At 40.9% G+C, this 24647-nt stretch overlaps 1 protein-coding gene across 4 annotated transcripts in view; it reads left to right on the plus strand.

Moving 5' to 3' along the window:
• Positions 1–2067: 2067 nt before the first annotated feature.
• Positions 2068–24647, plus strand: part of CBR4 (carbonyl reductase 4) — a 767690-nt gene continuing 745110 nt past the window's right edge. The window contains exon 1 of one of the 4 annotated variants that reach the window (XM_044062572.1): positions 2068–2156. The gene's annotated coding sequence lies outside the window, so the exon portion shown is untranslated. Of the gene's footprint in view, positions 2161–2215; positions 2411–24647 lie in introns of those variants that run through there. The other 3 variants (XM_044062573.1, XM_044062574.1, XM_044062571.1) reach the window with 3 other exon arrangements.

Genomic DNA, 24647 nt, shown 5'->3' on the forward strand with positions numbered 1-24647 from the left:
TGGTGAAAGTTATAAAGGTTAATATTTTGGGGATTTGTTGGGCATTGGACAGAGGACCAGTTAATGTTAACGTCATCTAGGATGGCAGTTTCATTAGTGATGTTGGTGGAGAGCCAAGAGAGAATGTCCTCAAGAATTGGTATGTTATCACCAGGGGGGATATAGAGGGAGGTTAAGCATATTGTTTTGTGCTTGTTCAGATGGAGTAGGGCTAGAAGTAGTTCGGCATTGGCAAATTGGGGAACTGGTTTAGTATAAGAAGTAATAGAAAAGGAAGAGGAGTAGAGTAGAGCTACACCGCCTCCTTTTCTGTGGGTTCTATCTTTCCTGATAATGTTATAGTTGGGGGGAGTTATTTCTGAATCTTTTATGGAGGGTCTTAGCCATGTTTCAGATATAGACAGTATATCAGGATTGTTGTGGAGAAGCCAGGCATGGAGGTTTGGGATTTTGTTGCATATACTTTGAGCATTTAATGCTGAGAAGGTGAGGGTTTTTGTAGATGAAGGTGTGTTTGTTGAGGAGTTGATGTGAGGGGGACCAGGGTTAGGATGTATGTCATCTGACAGTAGGGTGGAGAGGCCTATGTAAAGATGAAAATAAAGGTAATTAGAGTGTTTAGTATACAGTTTTAGGGTTGAGTGTTTTGTTAGAATAGTGCAAGTCAGACTAGGGTTAATATGTTTGAAGGTGGATATAAGTTTGAAGGGGAAGAGTAGGGAGGGGTTGCAGAAGTAAAGGTGAGAGCTTATTGTGGTGGAGGAGTGTTTATATTGTTCAGGGATTGAGATTGTTATGTGATAGTGGGGGAAGTGAGTATTGTGGAAGGGTTTGGTGATGTATGTTAGATAGGATAAGCTTAGTAGTAGTAGTAGAAGAGTAATATTTAAGGAAGATTTGGTTAGCATAGCTGTGGTATTAGTGCTGGGGTTGAGTAGAGTTGTATGGATGGAGTATAGTATTTGTGGAAGTGGTTAGGCTTGGTGATTTATGGGTGGGTTAGGGGTGGAGACAGGAAGTGAGGGGTGGGGAAGGAAGAGTGTAATTGGAGTGGGTGTGGCTAGTGAAGGTATAAATGTAGAGGTAATGGGGGGCAGGTGAGAATTGGGGGCAGGGTAGGGGAGCGGAGTGAGCCAGAGACGGGGACCAGGACGAGGCTATGGAAAACAATCAGTAAGGATAGGAGAAAGAGACACAGGTAAGAAATTTAAGGTAAGTAGTCACTAGTGTTAGGGGCAGGGTGGTGAGTCGAGGGTGGAAGGAAGAATAGGATACTATAGGTGCAAAGATTGAATTTTCTGGTCTAAAGTTTAGCTTATATTTATAGGTTAGAGCTTATCAGATTGAGGTGAAAGGTATTTAATGGAGGGGTGCTGCCATCTGCTGGCCAAATGGATAATTACAGGCTGTCAGGGCAGCACTAGGAGGGAAGGAAGGGAAGAAGTCTATGGGACCAAGAGAGGATTTGGTTGGTGCTGGGCTGCTGGCTAGCGCACGCTGGCCATTAGCCTAGTAACCTTCTATGATTCCTTGGCCTGCTTACATATTACATATTACTACTATCAGGTGTCTCTCCCTCCAGCTTTTGCATATTAATATTGCAGCTCTGTTCTACAAAGGTGGTGGTACAGGGTGTCACTCCCACTTATATGCAGTAACAGAATTTTTGATTGCTAACAATGCATGTTTATGCATTAAAGTTGCTGTGGCAACAACCCATTTAGAAACAATATGTAGTCAACTGTGCCAGCTATACACACATTTCACAAGACTGCTGCTCTCCCTAACCCTCGTCCTGTGCATGTGTGTGTTTGGGTGGGGGGTGCAGTGCAGTGCAGTGCAGCAACCCACAAACAATATTGTCTTATTTTGCTAACATAAAACAAAATGTCCACCTAGCACCCCCAAAACAGTTAGAATGTGATTAATGACTTTTTTTAGTTTGTTTTGCTTTCAATGTTATCAGATCTTTGAATACTGATTAATTTTAACAGTTGTGTATTTTAATCCTGTGGACTTTGCTGTAAGATAATTTTCATAACCTTTAAAAATCAAACAAGAAACAATACCGTTGCAGCGAAAGATCACTTATGCGCGCATGCTCATTGATATGAAACGCAGTCGGCCAGTTTGACGCTATTGTGAACGTGTAATTGGTAGGTAGGTGAAACTGTATAAAGAGATGTTGAGCCTTTAAAGTGATTATTTACCATATGAAAGTGCAAATGTGAAACGTGGTTTCATTATTCAAACCTAGCACGCGTGCACCGTAGCATAAGTATTTCCAGGTCGCGCTTGATAAGGAATTTCCCCAAGTACTTGGCTTTTGCCATTACTTATTAAGCTGAATATAAATGATTTTTGTACTATGACTGGAAACTATTGAAAAGATGTCTTCCTAGCCTTTTGGGTAAGATGAAGTGTAAAGCTCTAGTGCCACTTCAACTAGCTGAAATTTCAAAAGTGTTGGTACGCTGTATACCAACTCACTACATGTAGATCGCTACGTAATGAATACGTCAAACTTTGTTGTTGGTTTAGTAATATGGCTAGTAAAGTCAATGTTTAAATATAGATCAGTTTATTTCTTTTAATGAAATGTGTTCATTGCCAGTGTTCATGCCTGTCAACTTTTTAGATCAAGAATTACTTAAAGCAAAACATAATGGTGGGTGAAAAATCCCAAAACATGGGCAGTTTTATGGTGTGAACTCTGCCCGATTGCCTGACTGAAAGGTGATTTAAAACCTTTCATTTTTGGTACTGAATGAAGTTTTATGTCCCTAATACAACATTACATTAATGTCATTTGGGCTGCTATTGGCACAGATGCTGAATATTAATTACATTCTAGACTAGTCCGCACACTGTTGAGCAGTCATACTACTGCTGACTCCAGGGGTGGCTGGAGGCGTGTTTGGGACGGGTTTTGCTACTGCGCATCCTGCCGAGGTACTAAACTTTAATCACAGTAACAGGTTTTGCATAAACATGCGTTTAATATTAACAACTAGAAGTACAAAACTCTCAGTGTCTAGTTGCAACTTTCAACTGTCGTTGATTTTCCCTGATTTTGACTACGTTTTTAGCTCTGTTCCTCGTAATAATCCCTTCTAAAACTAGTGAATTTTGGAGAAAAGGTGGTGAATTACACTTCATAAATAATAACAGTAAGTAAGATTTAATAGACTTCTTTTACTTTAGAAAACGTATATTAGTTCACATTCTCTTAATATTGCTGTGTCTCAGATTAATAGTACTGTTTCAAAAGTGTCGTTGATATTTGTCTCCGATTCATTGAGAGCTATGACTTTAGTGACTGACTGTAGACTCAGTAGTTTATTAGAAAATCAAACGTAAGGGAACGGACAAAATTATGAGACATAACCAGGGATAGTTAAGAAGCATGCTGGTGTTGTATGGAAGTAGTAATGCCCAGCAGGGTGTGTGATATTGTGGAAATAATGTATGCCAAGGGGGTAAGGCGGAGGGCCTGTACAACCTCTGGAAGGGTATTTCCCCAATAACACATACACACCCTGAAGTGCATTGTTGCACTTAGAAAATGGGCTATCTGTAAAATTGTTTTGTATTTTTTTAAATTGTGTGTGTGTGTGTGTGTATGTATGTATGTATGCATGTATGTATGTATGTATTTATTTATTTATATATATTTCTGATGTAACATAATTCCTTTGCCTAAGAATCAAACTTGCTGTAGTATATGTATTTTTACCGGAGAAAGTATTTTACATCAAAAATATAAGAGATGCAAGTATGTCTAGATGGATTCACTTCGGAAGCTCGAAATACTGAAATCTTGAATTTCAGTATCTCGAGCCCAAGAAGTTGAATCCACAAAACAACGAAAACTAAAAACCGCGAAATTCAAAACCTCGAATACCGGAGGTTTGAATTTCGTGGTTTTACCACATGCATACACACAAACACACACAATCACTCTACTACATGAAAGCAGGGGGGCACGCACCCGGCTGCGCTCCCCACACACCCCCTACTTAAATATTCTTACTCCGCACTACATACAAACACTCACAAAACACCACCACACAAGCTACTTTCTCTTCGCACAAACACACCACAGTGACAAAACACACTGACACACACCACAGCCCTTACCCAAACTCCTTAACACACACACACACACACACACACACACACACACACACACACACACACACACACACACTTACCTGAATACATGACCATAGCGGAACTTTAGAAGCACGAAATTCAAAACCTCCGGTATTCGAGGTTTTGAATTTCGCGCTTTTAAACTTCCGCTATTATGTGGATTTGGCTTCTTGGGTTCGAAATACTGAAATTCGAGATTTCAGTATTTCGAGCTTCTGAAGTGAACCCGTCTAGACATACACATTCAGATGCACAGACATACAGATATACATGCACACACATACACATAGAAAAACGTACACATAGGTTCATAGATGGGTACTAGGCTATTGGCCCTAGGGCCTATATAAGCCTAGCCAAACGGTACCCTGGCAAAAACACAGGCACATATACATAGATGTAAACACACACATACCACTTAACAGCCACTTTGTTGCACATGAACACAACCACAGAAGCTTTATTCTGAGTAAATGAATATTAACAAAAGAAAAAAAAAAACTTCTAAGTATTACCTCTCATCATCACCCACGCCCCCTTCCTTTACAGTCCATAGTTTTGCATTCAATTGACTTTTCAGTTAAAGCATCTAAATGATTACATTTAGAAAAAAAAAAAGATAAACATTAGTTTAATAAATCGGTGCTGACAGACTGCCTGATGCAGTCAGTGCTTGTCTGTCTTTTATCTGCCTCATTCAAGTCACTCACACTTGATTGCTGGCACACATGCAAGCACACATTCAAAAGCACACACAGAGGGATTTCTTTGCTTTGTTTTTTTCCTTGATTTTTATTTTAATTTTACACTTGCTATCAGAAAAGTGCTGCTTAGCGAGCATGAAAAATGTTGTTTGTTTACTTTTCAGATGTCTGAGTTTCATGTCTGGTTAATATGCTGCTGTGAAGTGGTAGACCCATTTTTAGTGGGCATTGCCTGTACATTAACACCCTACTAGAGAACATTTGCTCTCCAGTCAGGGTTTAATGTACAGTTTGCCCACATTAAGATGATAAAAGTACAGTTTGCTGTGATTATAAAGCTATTGTAATAAGTAATAGATGCTTTGTGGCATGGCAACAGCGGCAGCACAGGAGTAGAGGTATAGACTAAAAATTGCTGTCTGCACAAGTGCTCTTAACAAGAAAGGAGGGATGAGGGCAGATCTCGCTTCTGCTGAACCTGCAAAGTAATTGACAGCTCTGGACATAATGAACCAGCTAGGGTTAAATAGCGTTTGGGTGGGAAGATGCTGTATTCCAGTGCTGTGTAACAGTGGTTGGCTAATCAGTAAAAAAACTTATATTCAGAAATGCATGCATCTTCAATCTACTCTGTACAGGACTACTTATAACTAATGACCATTAAAGCAAACCTCTGCCAAGAAACTGAAAGCAGCATGTTTCTCGTGAGATCTTTGTGCAATAATCAGTTCTTGTTGTCTTTGTTCAAGAATTACGGACAAAGCCAGAAATAATGGTGGGAGAGAGGCCAGAATCAGGAACACTTTAAATATTGCTTTAATTCACTTAACAGAACGGTAGATTTTGCATCAGCATGCATTTTCTGAAAAATAAACTCTTAGCCTTGGTGGTTTACCAGAAAAGCAAACATTTTTTATGAGAACAGTGCAAAAATATGCAGCAGAATCAGAGGTATTTGAGAGATATAGTAGCAATAATGCAATTTATTTATTTATTTATTTTAATTTGTTTAGCATTGTAGAGCACTGATCAGTTCTGACCAATTTTAGTCTGTATCTTGGGTCAGAAACTGACCAGACATACAAAACAGGCAAGCGACATAATTGGCAGTAGAACAATACAATGGTAAAGCATTGTATGAATAGCAAATCCAATGTATTGATTTGCGATATGTGCAAAAGTTTCAAAATATTTAAGAAGTTTGAGAAGAATAAATTACTGATGTAAAAAGGAGGCAAGGATAAGGTAATTAGGGAGTGATAAGAGTGGTAGAGGATCACACCTTCTACTTATAGGAAAAAAGGAAGGAAAAGAAGATCAAGTGGGTGTTTATTGATGTGTATAGAGAACAGAAGGGAAGGGGGCCAAAAATAGGTCATTGAGGTACACTTTAATGGTGGAGAAGAGAGAGAGAGAGATGTGCAGGGTTGTAGTTCACTAAAAATGGTGGTTAGTCAGAGGTCTTTGGAACCAAGGGATGACATCAGGACTAAAGACTAGATCTGATTATGTAAATTTTATTTATTTATTTAACATTTGTTAACCGGGAAAGTCCGACTTAGAATGCAGCTAATTTTCAGTGGAGGCCCGGGGAGAAACACTCCAGATGCATGTCTTTGTAACGTGGGAGGAAACCCACAAGAACACAGGGAGGACATACAGATTCCACACAGAAGGCATCTCAGCCAAGAATCAAACCGGAGAACCTCTTGCTGTGAGGCGACAACACTATTGCTGCACCACTGCGCTGTCCTCTTTGTTTCTAATCTTGTTTTATTGTAATCTCTGTTTATCCATTACAATTAGGACTTTGGTTCTGTCCTCGGAACCGATATGGCTATTTCCAAGCTTTCGCCAGCCAACATCTCTCAGCTAAGACCTACCCATAATGCCCCTCTCCTAGTTACTCCAGATCTTGTTTACTCCATTCCTCGTCAGATGTGCTAGCCATCTGTCTCAAAGCTAAGTGGAAAATTGTGATTTTTTTAATATAGTTTCTCCTCAAAATTTCTTTTTAGTCAATTTAGCCTTTTCTCAATGTTGCCTATAACCTACTTCTGTTCCCTACTCTTTACCTTTGGTAATTAAATTTCTACCATTGTTGGTACTGTCCCTCTCTCCTGCCTTTGGTAGGCCCTTTCTTACCACTTGTGGTATTTTTTAATACCATCGTTGGTATTCTCTCACTTTTTTCTCTCCCTTCTTTTGTTTGTTTTATTAGGTTAGCCTTGTTGCCTTACTATGTCAGACAAAGCTAAGTTGGGATTTAAACAGTGTGACAAGTGTGTGTGTAAGATGCCCAGCTCTGATGGACACGCTCGTTGTGTCTACTGTTTGGGTGTGGACCATATTAAAACTGATTGTGATATTTGTGCTAGTTTTAGTAATCGTACACTAGCAGAACATAAAAATAAGCTTATTTTAAAAACGTTTAATTAAGACACCTTTTTCGGAGGCTGTATCTGGGTTGGAGGTCTCACCCCCTCCAAAGACAAAAAACATAAGGAAAAACGGAGTCACTCTGTTCCTGCATCTCTGTCAGTTACGGAACTGACTCTGCTCTGTGCTTCTCCGGCACCCTCGGCGCAGACCTCTTCAGCACCAGGCTCTGTATCTTCTCCCTCGGTGCCGTCTATGATATTCACCCCTATTTCGGTTCCAGCCTCGGCACCACTGACTTTGGTGCTGTCCTTGGATCCGACATTGGCTCCTATGACTGTACCTGCTTCTGCACCATCTCAGGCCACAGTGCCCATAGTTTCTTCGGCTCCATTGGCTCCTAAAGTCAAATATCTGCCAAGGACAAGATACTCTCCAACTTACGACCCTTTTTTGGAGCAGAGGTTTAGCCCCTTTCTAGAAAGACCCGATTATCCTTCAGCAGCCTCCTTTAGATCCACCAGGAGTTTTTCTGAATTAGACCTAGTGCAGGTTGTGGACCAGTTTCTGGCAGCTAGGGGATTGCCCACTCCAGCTAGACCTTCTGTCCCCTTTGGCTTGGAATTATTCACAGCATATTCTCCTGTTTATCCTCCTCCGGCCTCTACCCAGGCCCTGGAGATCTCGGTACTGATGTCCACCCCGGTGCATACTGTCTCTGCTCTGACAGTAGCTTTTCCACTGTCAGCACTGACCACTCTTGCATCGGCTCCGGTGGAGCCGATGTTATCTAAGAATAGTGCTTGGACTGTACGTACCTTGGTACCTAGCCCAGCGCCTATTTTCTCGCTGACACTGTCTATGTCCACGGCTCTGAAGCTTCCAGTCCTCTCAGGGCTCCTCACCTGGATGTGGGCTCCTCAGGGCGGGGTGTGACCCTGGTTCTGAGGTTGTCTTTCTCAGTTCCGGGCTCCCATCCCTCCTTGGGCGGGCCTGCTTTCTAGGTGATGGAGAGGGTCCTTGCCTCCATAGGCTCACAGCACCAGTGACATCAGCATCAGAACCCCCCCCCTAGCATGCAGCTGTCTCAACCCCCTATTTCGGGATCCTGGGCACAGGAGCCGCAAGACCCCCCCCCCCTTTGAAGGGAACCACTTCTCCGGAGTCCTCCTCAGAAGATCCCACTGGGGAGCCACCCCGGAAGAAACGGTGCAAGAGGGAGTACCTTGATTCCCCAGAGGAAGACACCGATTGTGATGAGGAGGAAGGGTCCCTCTGTCTCCCCCAGATGACATCTCATTTGGAGACATTCTCGAAATCCTCAAGCAGTGGGGAGACTGGAAGTCCTCTAATCCTTCTTCTGAGGAATCTGTGTTCTTGCAGGCCTTCCGTGCCCAGCCATCTACTTCCTGGGTGACCCTACCGGCAGATGACCTTGTTAAGCTCATTGTGCAGTGTGCCTGGAAGTCTCTGGACAACGTAGAACCTGTCCCCCGGCGGCCAGACAAAATTTTATCTACACCTGAAGACCAGCCCCACTGGTCCAAGCAGTTGACAGTTGATACCATGGTCGTGGCGGCAGCCACCAAAAGGGAACTGACAGAAGATAGTTCCACTGTCCATCCTCCAAACAGGGAGTCTCGGACCATGGACGGACCTATGCTTCAGCGACCTTCGCCATTTGGTCGCTGAACTATCTGGCACACTTCACTCGCCTCCAAAGAGACCTAATTTCTGAAATGTCTTCCTCTTTGACAGGGGTACTGCCTGATGAGGTGCGTGACACTGTTGCCTCGCAGCTAGCTACCCTTGAATCCATCTCAAACTCCTCGATGCTTTTGATATCTCACACCTCCGAGGGGGCAGCTCAAGCTGCCGCATCGGGCATTGTCATGAGACGTAATGCTTGGATGCGGTTGTGTGACTTTGCAGACCCCTTTAAATCTTCCTTCGTTAATGCACCTGGTGACGAATTTGCACTTTTTGTACCCAAAGTATGAGGCACACTTGCACGATGTGAGAAAGACGGAAAGACCTTGTCTGCTGTGGGCATACGCTTTTCCAACCTCCAGAGGTCCTACTCCAGGAACCAGAAGGGAGGAAAAATGTGGTTCAAGAAATCCCAAGGATCTTTTCGTGACTCTCGTGGTGTACAATCCCCCGGGGCAGAGGGGGCAACTCATCTGGAAGATGCCCCTTTCGGAGTAGAGGGGATCCACGTAACCAGGGCGCTAGATATTCTTTCTCTGGCAGACCCTGAGCAGCGACCCGATTGCTTTCCTCTGGAAGCAGTCTGGGGGTCGTTTTTCTCTGCACCTACCAGCCTGGCAACTTTTTACTACTGATGTTTGGGTGCAGAGAGTAATATCCAGAGGCTGCCGAATGCCATTCAATTTAACTCCCAGACCCATCAAACGAATCCCCGATGTACCACCCAATCAGAGGGAATTAGCAGCCTTAGAAATAGAAAAGCTGCTAAGAAAAAGAGTCATCCAACCAGTCTCACCAGACCAGACAGGATCCGGGTTTTACTCAAGGTTCTTTTTAGTGCCAGAAAAGACGGGACTGGAGACCAATCCTGGATCTCGGCCTATTGAACAAATTTATCAAATTTCAAAAATTCCAGATGGTCATGGTACAGTCCATTCTCCCCTTCCTAGGGAGGGACAACTGGATGTGGTCTATAGACCTCCAGGACGCATACTACCATATAAAGATGGATCACCGCTCCCGGAGGTTTCTCCGCTTCCGTCTGGAAGCCAATCAGTACCAATTCAGGGCACTGCATTTTGGTCTCTCGACAGTCCCCCGAGTGTTCACCAAATGTACGGCAGTTGTGGTAGCTCATCTTCGACTACAAGGATTGTTTCCGTATCTAGACGATTGGCTCCTTACTGCTGGGACCAGTAATCTTCTAGTCCGCAACCCCTCTTACACTCAAGGTCTCGCTCTCCGCTTGGGGATTACAATCAACAAGGAAAAATCTCAAATGTCCCCAACAAAGACACTGGAATTTATTGGAGCAGTCTTTGACATAACATCCTGTCAAGCTTCTCTCCCCCCTCACAGGCTTTCGAAAATAAGACACCAAATCCAAGACCTTCTTCCTCAGACCTATGTATCAGCATGCCTTGTACTGCAACTCTTAGGCTCCATGGTGGCTGCCATTACATTCGTACCACTGGTGAGGCTGCACATGAGAATCCTGCAGTGGCTCCTTTCTGTACAATGGTTGTTTTTAACTCACCCACTCGACCACATGATATGTCTTACAAACCATTGCAAAGAAGAAGTGCTATGGTGGATGAAGCCACAAACGAATCTTTGGTGTCGACCGTTCTGTCTTTCCCAGCCCATGGCCGCGGTGACCACGGATGTTTCCCTGTTAGGGTGGGGGCATTTCCAGGGAAAGACTGTTCAAGGCACCTGGTCCCCCATGGAGGCAAATTTGCACATAAATGTACTGAAACTGAGGGCAGTTCTCGTAGCATTGCAAGCGTTCCATGCATCCCTCCGTTCTGAGACCATTGCAATTCAGTCAGACAACATGGCAGTCATCTGGTATATCAACAAGCAAGGCGGAACCAGGTCTTACCCCATGTGTTGGGAAGCCATAAGGATTTGGTATTGGGCGATAGCTTCCAACCGCATTCTTATAGCAATGCACATTCCCGGGAGTTCCAACCTTATTGCGGACAATCTGAGCAGGCACATCCTGATGCCTCACGAATGGTCCCTCAACCCTGTAACAGCGGATTGGATCTTCTGACGCTGGGGCAAGCCTTGCTGCGACCTGTTTGCTTCCCCCCTAAACAACAAATGCAGACGCTACTTTGCCTTGATCCCCCCTCAGGGGGAACCCCCGAGGGATACTGTAATACACAATTGGCCCCCGGGTCTTCTGTATGCCTTTCCCCAATTTCCCCTCATTCCAAAATTTCTCCAGAAAGCTCAGAAGTTGAGAAGCAAAGTGATCTTCATTGCCCCTTATTGGCCCCATCAGGTCTGGTTCCCATTTCTATGGCCTCGTCTGATTCACAGCCCTTGGATCCTGGATCATTCCCAAGACCTGTTTTCTCATCCTCAGGGACTGATTCATCCGAATCTCCATAGTCTCAAGCTCACAGCTTGGTTCCTCCACTTCCAATGATTGCCAGGCTTCCTGACATCCCATCTCCTGTTCGTGAAATTCTTCTGGCTTCACACAAACCTTCCACCAGGAAAGTTTATTCTAGTAAATGGACTAGGTTTTCTATTTGGGCCAAAGATCAGAACATAGATCCTTCTCTATGTCTGTTCAAAAGATCCTTCAATACCTGATGACTCGTTTACATGCAGGAGCCTCAGCATTGACCATCTATTGTCACACTGGCCTATGCAAGACATTTTTGAAAGGAGTATTACACGTTAAACCTCCGGTCAAGCCTCCCTTGGGTCCTCCTTTTGAGCCCTTTGATTCATGTGATTTAAAGTTTTTGTCATGGAAACCCTTACTTCTAGTAGCACTTACCTCAGCGAGAAGAGTATCTGAGCTGCAGGCCTTGAGTGTTGAGACCTTACTTGATATTCCACACGGATAGGGTGTCCCTTCGTACTGACCCTTCTTTCTTGTCTAAGGCCATTTCTGGATTTTCCATTAACCAACCTATTGACCTGCCGGTTTTCTTCCCTCAACATTCTAATAGAGCGGAGTACCTTTTGCACACCCTTGATGTGCATCGGCAGCTTCGTTGTTATTTGGACAGGACTAAATCTTTCAGGAAAACAGATCAATTGTTTGTGGCCTTTGCAGGACCCAGATTGAGTAAACCTGTTTCCAAAGTGACTTTATCCTCCTGGCTTAGAAACGTCATTACCTTTATCTACCAACAGAATAAGTTATCCTTACCTTCCAGAATAAAGACTCATTCTACCAGATCTATGGCTACTTCTGTAACATTTCATTCCAGGGCCTCTATGGATGGTATCTGCACAGCAGCCACTTGGGCAAGACCTCATACCTTTATCTCTCATTACAAATTGGATTTGGTCTCCAGGGGACGAGCATCTTTTTGTTCTATGGTGCTCAGGAATATCCTTCCTTAGAGCCACCCAGGACTCAAGTAGCTGGGGGACTCTGTCCTAATTGTAATGAATAAACAAAGATTTGCAACATCGGATAAAGAATTTATGTCTTACCATAACGTTCCATCTGTATTGTAGATCTTTGTTCATTCATTACTTCCCATCCTCCTTCCATCTGCCTGGACTCCTGGTGGACTTTAGGAACTCCTGGTTAGGATATTTGCTCAGAACAGAGCCTTCTACTATTTTTCTATTACTACCTCTATTATATAGGGGCAGGCAATCTCGATCTGGAGTAACTAGGAGAGGGGCATTATGGGTTGGTTTTAGCTGAGAGTTTTTGGCTGGTGCGAGCTTGGAAACGGACGTATTGGTTCCGAGGACGGAACCGAAGTCCTAATTGTAATGAATGAGCAAAGATCTACAACACAGATGGAACATTATGGTAAGACCTAACTTCTTTTTCTCAAAGGTGATTATAAGAGAAGGGTGATTGACTAAGTCAGAGTCTCTGGTGAGATCTATAAAAATTGTACTGGAGAACATACCTTTGTCCATTGACATGAGAATTTCATTGGTCAGAGACCAGGTGGCTGTGGCCGTGTTCATTCCTGACCAGATGTCATGTTGTTTTTGTGAAAGAAGGTGGTATTTGGTAATAATATTTTATGAGTTAAAGGTAGACAATTTTTCACAGGGTTGGAGATGGATATCGGGCAATAGTATGATTGGAGTCTGTGTTGTTTTTATTTGCTAGTGGTTTTATTATGGCAGATTCCATATGTTAGGCATGGTGTTTAGTAAGACAAATATTAAAGATGTGTTTTAGGGGTGCAACAATGAAGTCACAAACAGTGGTATACAAACCATGTATGTAGGTTGTCTGTGCATTGGAGACATTCCAGCTGTATTTGTTCCCCAGTAAATGGATAATGTCTTTGGATGAGATCTCCCAAAAATAGAAGAGAAAAGAAAAAGATATTGTGGGTGGGATGAGAAAGCATTTATGAATGTGTTTGCAGCACATTTGGAGATGTTGCTAAAGTATCTGTGGAAATCATCTGCAGATCAGCCAAAGAAAGTACTTGTAGAAGTGTGAGGAAGGTTGCATCCTGTGAGGTTATTGACTTCTTTCCAGTATTTCCTATGGCAATATTTAAAATAGTTCTGGAGGTGTATCTTAGAATGACTTTTATGTCTTGTAATGGCCTGTTTGGATAGGTTACTTAGATTTTGTGTACTGTTGCATTTTCTGGAATGAGATTAGACTTCCAGGAGTGTCTGGATTCATCCCGGTTTTGGAGGAGGGATTTTAACTTCTGGGTTAACTACTGTTGAGGTCTGGAGTTAGAAAGTCTAGAGATTAAGGGAAAGTGTCTGCCTCGTAGCCTGGAGAGAGTGCATATAAGGAGTTCTGCTGCTTTGTTAGGATTTGTGCTGTCTAGAATAGGGGTACAGTTGTGGGAAGAGGTAGTTTTGTAATATTGTCAGTGTCAGATTTGAAGAAGATTCGTTTTGGTTTGTTTTGGGAACTATATGAAGGCTGGTGAATTGTGATGTTGGAGATTATGTTTGGGCTACTGGAAATGATGAGATCAATGAGGGCGTGTTTTTTTGGTCAAAAGGTCTGGTAGGTTGGCTGACTAGTTGCGTCAGTTGTTCAGTGACTTAGTCTAAGACTTCTAAATTAATGGGCTGTAACATGGTATTAAAGTCATTTAGAAGAATTATATTTTTTCTTGTTTGTGTGGGATAAAATTGACTGAATCACATCTTTTGATTTTGTAATCCCCATTAGGTTTTGTTTTGTGATTTATTATACTTAAAAATGGCCTGGATCAGTGCTGCTGTACTGGCATGCATTCTTTCACCTTCCCACAGTGTGCTGTGTAACCCCATAGAAATCAGATGGATTTACTTTATTTAGATTTGTTGACCAGGATAGAGCTCTGATCACAGGGACATTTTTTCAGGCTCAGCATGGGTGCTAAGACACAAAGAATCTAATAAACTTCTATTGTTGAAATGAAAATGGGTAATGCAGTGTAATTGAAACAGTCCATGCAGCAGTACAAATTAATTCCATACTATTTACATAACACAGCATAATTCCTAAGGATAACAGAAAAGAAGTAAAGGGAAAACTATTTATTATGTTTAAGTGGTGATTGTATTTTGTTAGCAATGGCTTGAAGATGGTTTTGCATTTCACTTGTTAAATTATTTTTAAGTCACTGCTTAGATTGTTCATGTAAAAAAAAATCACAGTTTTTTTTCTGAATTTGTATGAGTTTTGCAATGAACTACTGAAACAATAATGGTACATTTGAATATTATTCCAGGTAAATAGCAAATTGCATTTTTGTTACTTGTAATTGTTACAAGCGTGCACACAGTCCGTCACAGTGTGTTAACTAGATCAGCTGCCTTGTGACTAGCAGTTGATATTTCAGAGACCTGTCTTCACTTCAGAGCCCAAAGATTTTGGTTTTATCTGAAACACCATCACCTGTATTCTTAATTTACCAGGACAGTGACCTCAGACTCCTTAATTTTAACACCAATAAGCAAAACCTCACTACGTACTGTCGAACTACTGAAACTGCTTCATGACATTGGCAAATCACAGAATATGTCATAAAATCCTAGAGTCCCTCTCCATTAATGCAGACACATCTTTCTAGGGAACTTTTAACTACCGTCAGTAAATAGGCACATGTACATCTGTACAAATAAATATGCTCAACTCTTCCTTGATTTATCATTGCAAAATCCCCGAACACATTCACTAGAGACACCAGCATACTTAATCTTGTCCTCACAAACACACACCCTCTCTGTTCCTTGCCCAATGTCTTACCCTCTCTAGTCAGTGCAGATAACTGCACTGTTGTATGGCCTTATGCAGGTCAATGACTAACCCAGACATCTTTAGAGACTTCTGGCAGGCCAACTTCCTTATGCATGGTGATGACTTGAGGTGGTTCAACTATTCTTTACTCCACGATGACCTCATGGCAAATACTGCTATAGATAGCCAGGGTTTCTGCTTTCACCTCGACTCTTGTGTACAGGCGACTCAAGTTCCTCTTCACTGCAAATACAATGCTAAGTTTAGAAACAGAACCCTCTGGTGAAACCAGACTATCAACAAACTACAGCAAAAGGGAAAAGTTTGCAGTCCTAAAGCATATCTCAAAAACTCGGCATGTTAAAATTAACATCGAAGTATTGGGAACCTGAGCACGAGGCCTTCAGAAATAAGGCCAGTAAAAAAGCTAAAATAAGTTACGGGGAGCAAATGAGACTGGGGGAGGAGTGGATGTAGTGGAGATCCTTTACTAGCCCATAGAAATACAAGGTCTTCTGCATAGTACTTAATGTTACACAGCGGTTTATTGCATTTCCATCACTACAAATCTTTCTTCAAAGTGTTTGACTGTATGTTAATACTGTTGATAGTTTTTTCAGTTTAACCAATTCCATATTTGTTTTAATTGTGAATAAGTATCCTTCACTTTGGTAGATAATTTCTGCAGTTTAACCATATCTCTTTCTATCAGAAATTTCAACAATTCCAAAGTGCATTTATGGGCAGCCCAATCCACATTTTTTAAAGGCAGTCTCTATATCATCTCCTTCTGTATACAAAATAGTAGCGGCCTTAAAAGCTCTGATTCCTCTAGGTACAGTATCCAACTCTGCATACTTTTTAAGGTGACTAGCTGAAAAAGACATACTTTTGTACAATTCTTTGTGTAAATAATAACCCACAGACTTTGACTGGCTTGAAAATACATACAGTGCTTCACTGGAGTAGTGATACAGCTGTGTGACTACATGGACCAAGAGAAAAAAGCCAAAATGTCTAATAGCAGAGCCTTTCTTTTCAAAAATGAACCCAGATTCCAGTACAAAACAGAGTAAATCCACCAGTGGTTGCCATTGCAGTGAGACTTATGAGTTGTTAATTTCACCTTTTGCTGCACTATACTTTCTCTTCTTGCAGCCTGAAATTTCAGCAGTTTATTCTTGACACTTTTAACCAGTTAGAGCCCTGCAGATTAATCATATGATCAGGATTAGACTTCCAAAGACAGTGATGAGGTACCCTGGGAATAGCAACCACACAAAGATACCCGACTATGGAGAAATGTATTTATTTAATATTTGTTTACCGGGAACGTCTGAGTTGGAACAAAGCCAATTTTCAGCGGAGGCCCGGAGAGAAATGCTCCAGACACATGTCTTTGTAATGTGGGAGGAAACTGGAGCACCCAGAGGAAACCCACATGAGTGCAGGGAGGACATGCAGACTCTGCACAGAAGGCATCCAGCCGAGAATCGAACTCTACTGCTGCACCACTGTGCCATCCACAGACTGCTTTATTAGATTTGCGTTGTTTGCATGTATGCCCTACTACGAGATCACCAAATTTGACATTTAAAATCAAATCAGACTATGACTGGTTTTTTTCAGGGCTCTGTATATGCCACTTAGCTGAACAACATCAATTTTTTTTATTTAACATTTGTTGACCGTGAAAGTCCGACTAGGTTCCACAGATCCTGTTTTCAGCGGAGGCCCGGGGAGAAATGCTCAAAGCTAAGAAACCTGGGATTCCACTCAGGGTTTCTGTCTGATGAATACCCTCTTGAATTGTTGTAGTCTTCGTTTCTGCATAGTAGCATTCTTTGAAATGTAGTACATGGATTGTGTGTGAATGTATTTTTTGGCCCAGGCCAGAACGGAAAAGAGTTCAAGAAACAGCCCACTTACCTGGTTTGCAAGCAAGCAAACATACAGAAACAAACACGTAAAGTGTATGACCTTGTGTGCCATCTGCTAGGTGGCAGATACCATTGTTTTTTTCCATCTTCCCATTTTCTGTGGAAGTCTTACACTTGCATTCCTCTGAGAAGCTAAACTGATACTAATGTATATCACAGAATGACAAAGCTGTCAAATATATGTGAATGTTCGCCAATGTGCAGCTCTTGCTGACTTGAGATAAATTAGTTTTTAAAACTGGAAGGGTCACATTGCAAGGTTGCCACTTTTTTTGCAATATACTTGGAGTCATTAGCAACAAGATTCAGGCAGAGACTCATAGATGGGTGCAGATTAGTGGGGGTTGAGTATAAAATATTTTATGCAGATGACCTGTTGTTGTATCTGCCTACACCAAATAGAAATCTGCAAGAGGTACTTCAGTATGCTGAATTTTTGGGGAGTTCTTAGCTTATAAAATATACAGAAAACAGAAACTCTCAAAATAAAATTTCACCCTTCATAGGCATTAGGGCAACAGTGTCTCTCTTTAGAAGGGAACGCTATCAGATTCCTGGGATTAAAGCTGGACTCTTCCCTATGGCAATCTGTGAAAGTTAGTAATGAAGGAATTGTTGGCTGCGGATTTATTACAAAGGTAGAACACACTATGCATAGATATGCCCCCAAAGAGTCCAGGCCATTAACTGGTTTACATTTCCCTTGATTCTTTATCACAATCAGGCTCTCTTGCACTCTCTACAGGTCAGAATCATGCAGCATTTGAAAAGTCAAATGCTGAACTTTACATGGGACAGGAAGAAGCATAGTGTGTCTACTGACACTCTTAAGTTTACCTGTAAGTGTGGAAGTGATGTGGCTACCAGGCGTGGGGAAGTATGTGCAGGCAATAAGTTGTAAATATTTTCTAGCTTTATTTACCCCATCTTATTCTGCAGAATAGGAAACAGTAGTCCTTGCAATATTAGGTAGACTATGGAACTGTATGAATGTCTACAAAGAGGCAGCATAGCCCTTAGGGAAGTCCCCTTTGGAATGGTTTCAGTCATTGTTTTCTCTTTTGACTAGCTATTGGAGGATAATAATACAGGGGGCAGAAAGAACGATCTTTTCCCCATCCCTTTCTCAGCCCGTGTCAGTTTCCTGGTAGCTGGTGAGCGCTATGTGGTAAGAGCATATTGAGAGCTGTTCTACTTGGGTCAGCTTCTGTCTGATGGAATTGTTGTTCCCTGATAGGTATTTTTGCAACAGTATGCATTTGGTGATGAAGGAAGGGGGATTTATCAAAAGTTAGTGGAGGAATTGCAAATACATTAGCTATGATTTTAGAGGACTCCCATTAAGTCTTTAGATCTATCTACACTTTACAGTACTATCCTATTATGCCTTCTTCCTTCCCTGTATACACTTACTCTTTTACCTCAGATCGTTTCAAGTCTTCCTCAAAAATATCATACTGTGCTTTCTAATATATATATATATATATATATATATATATATATGCTAGTTTAGTTTGTATAATACTATATACTCTTTGATGTACAAATTTTGTTAAAATTGCTAAGGTGTCATCTCTTTCGGTTATTTATGTTTGCAATGTGTACTTTCATTGTTGACTTGTACTCTGTAATTTTCTTGTGGTATAATGTTTGTTTTTTTTATATTGTTGGAGCTTTTCTCCCCGGGCCTCTGCTGAAAATGGACCTCTGTCCAGTTGGACTTTCCCGGTAAACAAATATTAAATAAATAAATAAAAGTTGGCACCCCCTTTAATTAGGTGGGTGTTGTCTAACAGAAATCAGAATTATTTTATTTATTTTATTTTTACATCTGTTAACCGGGTTAGTTCGACTGGGCCCAGAGAGCCCCTTTTCAGCGGAGACCGAGGAGAAACGCTCCAGGCAAGTAATTAAAAAATAAGAGAAAAAACTAACAATTCAAGTGGTAAGATACTTAACAGTACAAAAACAGAGAGAAATATACTATTCAAATATATACAAGGCAAAAGTACAGTATTTTGAGAATGCAGTAGCAATATGTTTGAGAAATTTAGTTAGCATTAAGTTATTTACAAGCAATGTAGCAATGCCTAAAATAAAAAAAAAAATTGGAGTAACATCATGACGTAGTACAACAAAGATGTATTTAATACCATAGATACTAACTGCAGAGAGAGTAATCTATGTAGACAGTTTAGGTAGATACCAGGCAGACATGTTAACTGAGAAAAGAAAAATTCATTAGGTAATTTCCTGACAAGTACAGATCCATGCATGTTGGAAATGAATGTTTAGTTGCTTTTTGAATTCGCCACTTTTGGTAGTGGAGCGAAAGGACAATGGAAGTTTGTTCCATAAGTATGCAATTGAATGACTGCAAAGTATTTTTTCAATATTTTTGTTTGGCTTGGTCACCTGCAGAAGGCTTTGTTGTGCATTTCTGAGGTCACGATTGGATGTGTAGGGTGTAATTATAGATGTAAGGGTAAGGCAGGAGTTCGGTCTATTTGGGATGCTGTGTGCAGTTTGTAGGTGTGATATTTGAAGCATGTGGGGGAGCTTAGATCATCTTAAGCTTTTCAGGGATATACAATGATGGGATTTGTAGTTATTGCTGGCTGCGAATCTCGCTATCTTGTTACAGGTGGTTTCTGGTTTCGTTAAGAGATTATTTTGGAGGTTAGTATGGGAACAGCATACAGCAGGGGTGGTAGAATAAATGTTTGAGCCAGTATAGGTCTAGATTTGTTAGGTATTTATTTGTTGTTGAGCTATAGGAGATCTAGTTTTTGACTGGACTTTTTGATACAGTTTAAGGTAAGTAGGTTGAATTTTAATTGGTCATCTATAGTAACAGCAAGCTATTTGGTGTTTGAGTTGGCGGTTATATAATTGTATTATCTAAGGATGAGATGGTGAAGTTGTCTTTAGCTGGATTGAGGTTTTTGGAAGGAAAAGGAGAAGTTTAGTCTTTCTGGGGTTGAGAAGCAGGATATTTGCTTAAGGGACAAATCAGTGCACTACATAAAACTGCATTGCTCAATAGAATAGGCTGTACTGAAAGATTTAGATTGCAATGGGAGAGGGAGGTTAGGATAAATATTTCAACAGAAGCCTAGACTCAGATTTGAATTTTATCTAGCTATGCCTCAACATCCAGAAGTTTCAGATTCATTAAGTGCAATGTTTGTATAAACATTTCCACACTCTAGCCCATCTTGCTAGCTTTATTCCCCAGTGCTGATTTTTTGTGTTGGAGGTGTGGCAACAGTGAAGTGGTTGATTGGATCCACATTTCTTGGAGCTGCCATAGATTATCCCTATTTAAAGATCATTTCAAAACTAAGGTACAGAAAACATGGAGGGTGACCATTGTACTTATTCCCTAATTGATTTTATTGGGGGTTAGTGACTTCAGTAGACTCAATAGAACAGAGCTTGCACTTCTATTCTTAATAATGTTTTTGGTGAAAAATGTTTAACAAGGAAATGGAAGCATACCTCTCAGCTGTCCTGATTTTCACAGAATGTCCAGATTTATGCCTCATATTTTTGTTCTATTTCTCTTAAAATATGTGGTTTTCTGGCAAATCAGTGGAATGATCTGAGGATTGAAGTCACTAAATAATGACATGTATTTGTGTTTCAGATTTTAAATCCTTCAGAAAATGTATGTTATCACAAACTCTGTTACTCTAGCAACTTTCTAAGTTTATAAGAGCAGTGTTTAAAATCTGTCCCTATTTGTGGCCCTTTGTCTCCCCATTTTGTCAGGCTGTGCCCAGATTTCTTCCTATAAGAGGTTGAGAGGTATGAATGGAAGTGCCAAACGATTCCTATGTTACAAGACTTGTTAGAGTTATTATTTGAATTAAAAAAACCTGGAGCAGATGCAGCTTAAATAATCTTCTTCCCTTTTGGTGTCCAGGAAACGGTGTGGGCTGGTTAGGTGATCTACTAATACCAGCATTCTGTTTATTTGGTTTGTTACTACTTAGGACTTTAAATTGCAAGATAGAGGAAGAGAAACCATTGTGACGTTTGACTTAAATACTGTAACCACTATACACTGAAGTTGTTGCACCGGACAGTTTTATTGTTGTGTTTTCATAAATTTCTGTTACTAATTATATTGTATATTAGTAGAAGTGTGTAATGTCAAAACAAAACTTGCTAGGGTCCCACCTAGCAGTGGCTCTCATAGCACCCTCTCAGCTATTCAGCTACCTTAGTGGCCTTCTAACTGGCTGTATTTGCCTTAGATGTGTAATTTATGTATCCAGGATCACGTAAAGATTAACATGAAGACCAGTTGCATGTGGCCATAGAAATAACGTGATATTAAGTTAAATAACATAATAGGGCCAGATTCTTAAAACTATATCCTCTGTGCACGGTTCCTTTTTTCAAATATAGCAATTTCAGCTTTACTTTATGAGGTAGTAATTTCACTATGTAATTCACTACTGCATTTAGGACATTGCATTAATAGAAAACATTAAGACACTGAAGACACGTTGACATAATGATTAAGATCTTTAACTCACAGACACAAAGTCCAAGGTCAATCCTGGCCACTAATCTTTGTTTCTGTAGAGTTTGTATGTTACCCTGTATCTGTCTGAGGCTCCCCCCCCTCCCTAAAACATGCTGGGTGTTTCCACTTCAAGTATGAAGGGTACTGGATTCAGAATCACCCTCTAAGTTGAACTTGAGTGGCCTGCCAACAGAATGCACCCGCAAATGAATGCAGCAGTACAGACACTAGGTAGTGCCTGTTGGAGGAAGAGTCATGTGGATCATCCTCTTTAGGCATCAGATATAGTGTGCAATATGTGCTAGAGGGGTGAACATGGACCACAGGATATGAGCAGGTGTAATAAATGACTGTAGATTATTTTGGGTGTGGGTAATTGTGTGTGCCTCTTTGCATTTTGGCCTACTCCAACCTATGCCAGGGACTTGCGCTAATGGTAGGAAAAGTATATATACTGCTATTGGCCAGTCTGTACCTGACATAAAGCCCAGCAGCCCTGAGTCAGTAAAGTACTGGATGGTCAGTGTCCGGTTAGGGTACCAGAGATTGTTTTTAATCTCAGCTTTCACTCAAAAGAACTATCAGCCTGTCAAAAATGAACTAAGACTTGATACATTGAATATAGCTTCACTGATGGAATGCAGCTTGGGAAGCGGATGACATGGAGACTGGATATTCTGTATATCAAGAAGACAAGATAAAAGGGCAACACAGCAAAAGTTTTTGGTTTGGAATTCACTGTCTACCACTCAGGGACAGAAAAACATAGAAATAATGAGGGAATAATGATGAGAAACTTATCTGATGATAAGGATGTCATTAGAATCAGTGACAAACTCATGGCAATCAGATTCCAGTGCAAAGATTTGTCAGTCTTTAAGTTCAAGTTTATTTAACATTTTGTTTATCAAGCATTGTTACTAGCATAGCGTAAAAACATTTAAGAACAAGTAGTAAAATACAAATAAATTATCAAAAAAAATAGAATTAGTAAGACAATGAAGTTTCATTTCTCAGCAGCTGGGTTGCAAATGTGAGGAAAAGAGGACATTCAAGCAGCCGATGCAAGGTCTTCTCAATAAATTAGGACAACATGAGTTGGTCTTGATAATGAGTGACCTGAAGGCTCATATCAAGACAGACAGAACAAGATATGGGAATGCCTTGGTTCATTTGATTGGTGTAACAGCAATAATGGAGAGGTTGCTCTGGACTTCTTTGTGGCAAACCACTTAATGTGGTCAACACATGGTTCACCAATCACAAGATCGCATACAAGTGTGGTCAGCATGCAGCTGAAGTAGACTTCCTCCTAGTAAGAAAAGGGAAGTGAAACTGTTGGCCCCGAGAATAAACTACTGGTGATGACAATCAGCTGCAAGCAGTGGTCAGCGAAGGTTCTAGAATCACCACATTCTAGGTTGAAGATCTGGAAGATGACTGGAGCAAAAGAACAGGAGTTCAAGGAAGTTCTCATGGTTGTAGCACATCAGGAAGAAGAGGAAGTAGGTGGAATAGTAGAATGACAGCATCTTAAAACAGTAGGAATAGTAGAATGACAGCATCTTAAAACAGTATGTGAGTGTGATAGAACAGATCTGCAGCTGAGCCAGGTGTGGAAAGGAGGTACATATGGAAAGCTTGTGGTGGAATGTTGTTTTCCAAGAAGTTATTAAAAGTAGCAAAGAAGGCATGCAGGAAGAAGTGGGGGGCAGAGACAACAGATTAGAGAGAGAGGAATATCTGTGATGACTGGAAAATAAACATTTTGTTGCCATTGCACAAGAACAAAGGGGATGATCACAACTGCAGGCAGTATAAGAGGCATCAAACTCTGTGCACCACATTAAATTAATATACAGAGAAGTATAAAGTTAGAGGGAAACAGTTCAGCTCTATATCAGTATAAAGTACAGTCAGCCTGATATTTGCAATGAGACATATAATGGAGAAGAAGCTGAAGATAAAGAAAAAGTCCAACTGGGCTTATCCAGACACGGACAAATTATATTATAGAATTCATAGAAAACTGATTTGGGCAGTGCCAGAAACAGTGGTATAATTAGCTCACGCTAGGGAAAAAGTGATGCAAGTAAAAACACTTTTTAAGGTTCTGAGAGAGAGTGTGTGTGTGTGTGTGAGAGAGAGATATATTGGTAGTAATTGACTATATTTGTGAAGATGTATTACTAGGAACTTCAACAGATATATTTATTTCAGGCAGTCTCTCAAGATGTTATGCACGCAAAAAAAAAAAAAAAAAAACACTGAGTCATTTTCTGCTGTAAAAATGTATCTGGTGTGCCTTCTGTGATATCCTTCTACGCATTTCTTGATGTAGCTTCTGACTTTTGAGGCCTCCCAAAACAGCTACTATATTTATCACAGATGCATTCCATTTTCAGTATGAATGAGAACAAAATGTTGGCTGTTCAAACTTCTTGACAACTTCTTGTGGTTGCTGTTCTGTGGAACTCTGCTGTGTAGTTTGACTCATATGTCTGATCAGTATTTTATACAAAATCTTAGAGTGTCTTTATGGAATATATCCATAATAACACAGAGTACCTACTCATGTTAGATGGTGATCAGTTTGTGTTTGTCAAGATGGATCCTAAATTTTAAATTTTGTGAGACTGTTTGAAGAGGTAACAGCAGCACTGAGCGAGGGGCCAACAGTGCATACTGCTCATTTGACCACGCTAAGGCATTTAGCAGTATTCCAGGAAAGGGGATAGATGACAAATAAGAAGTGTTAAATTAGTCTCCTTTGATTCAATAAGTAAAGCACCCATTAAGCAACAGAGCTCAAGAAGTCATGATGGTAGGTTACCAGTTACTTGCGTATCTCATTGGAGGTTACCAGTGATATCTTACAGGGCTGTATATGGGCTATTTCTTTTTCTACCTTTCTTTTCAGAAGTAGGTAATGTGGTGTGGATATAAAAAAATTGCTGATGTTTCAAACCGAGTAACATAATTAGTTCAGTAAAAGATGCTAACGTTTTTCCAAGATT

The sequence above is a fragment of the Protopterus annectens genome, chromosome 2.part1, assembly GCF_019279795.1.
Source record: "Protopterus annectens isolate FY-2018-M chromosome 2.part1, PAN1.0, whole genome shotgun sequence".
In the NCBI taxonomy this organism is placed as follows: Eukaryota; Metazoa; Chordata; order Ceratodontiformes; family Protopteridae; genus Protopterus; species Protopterus annectens.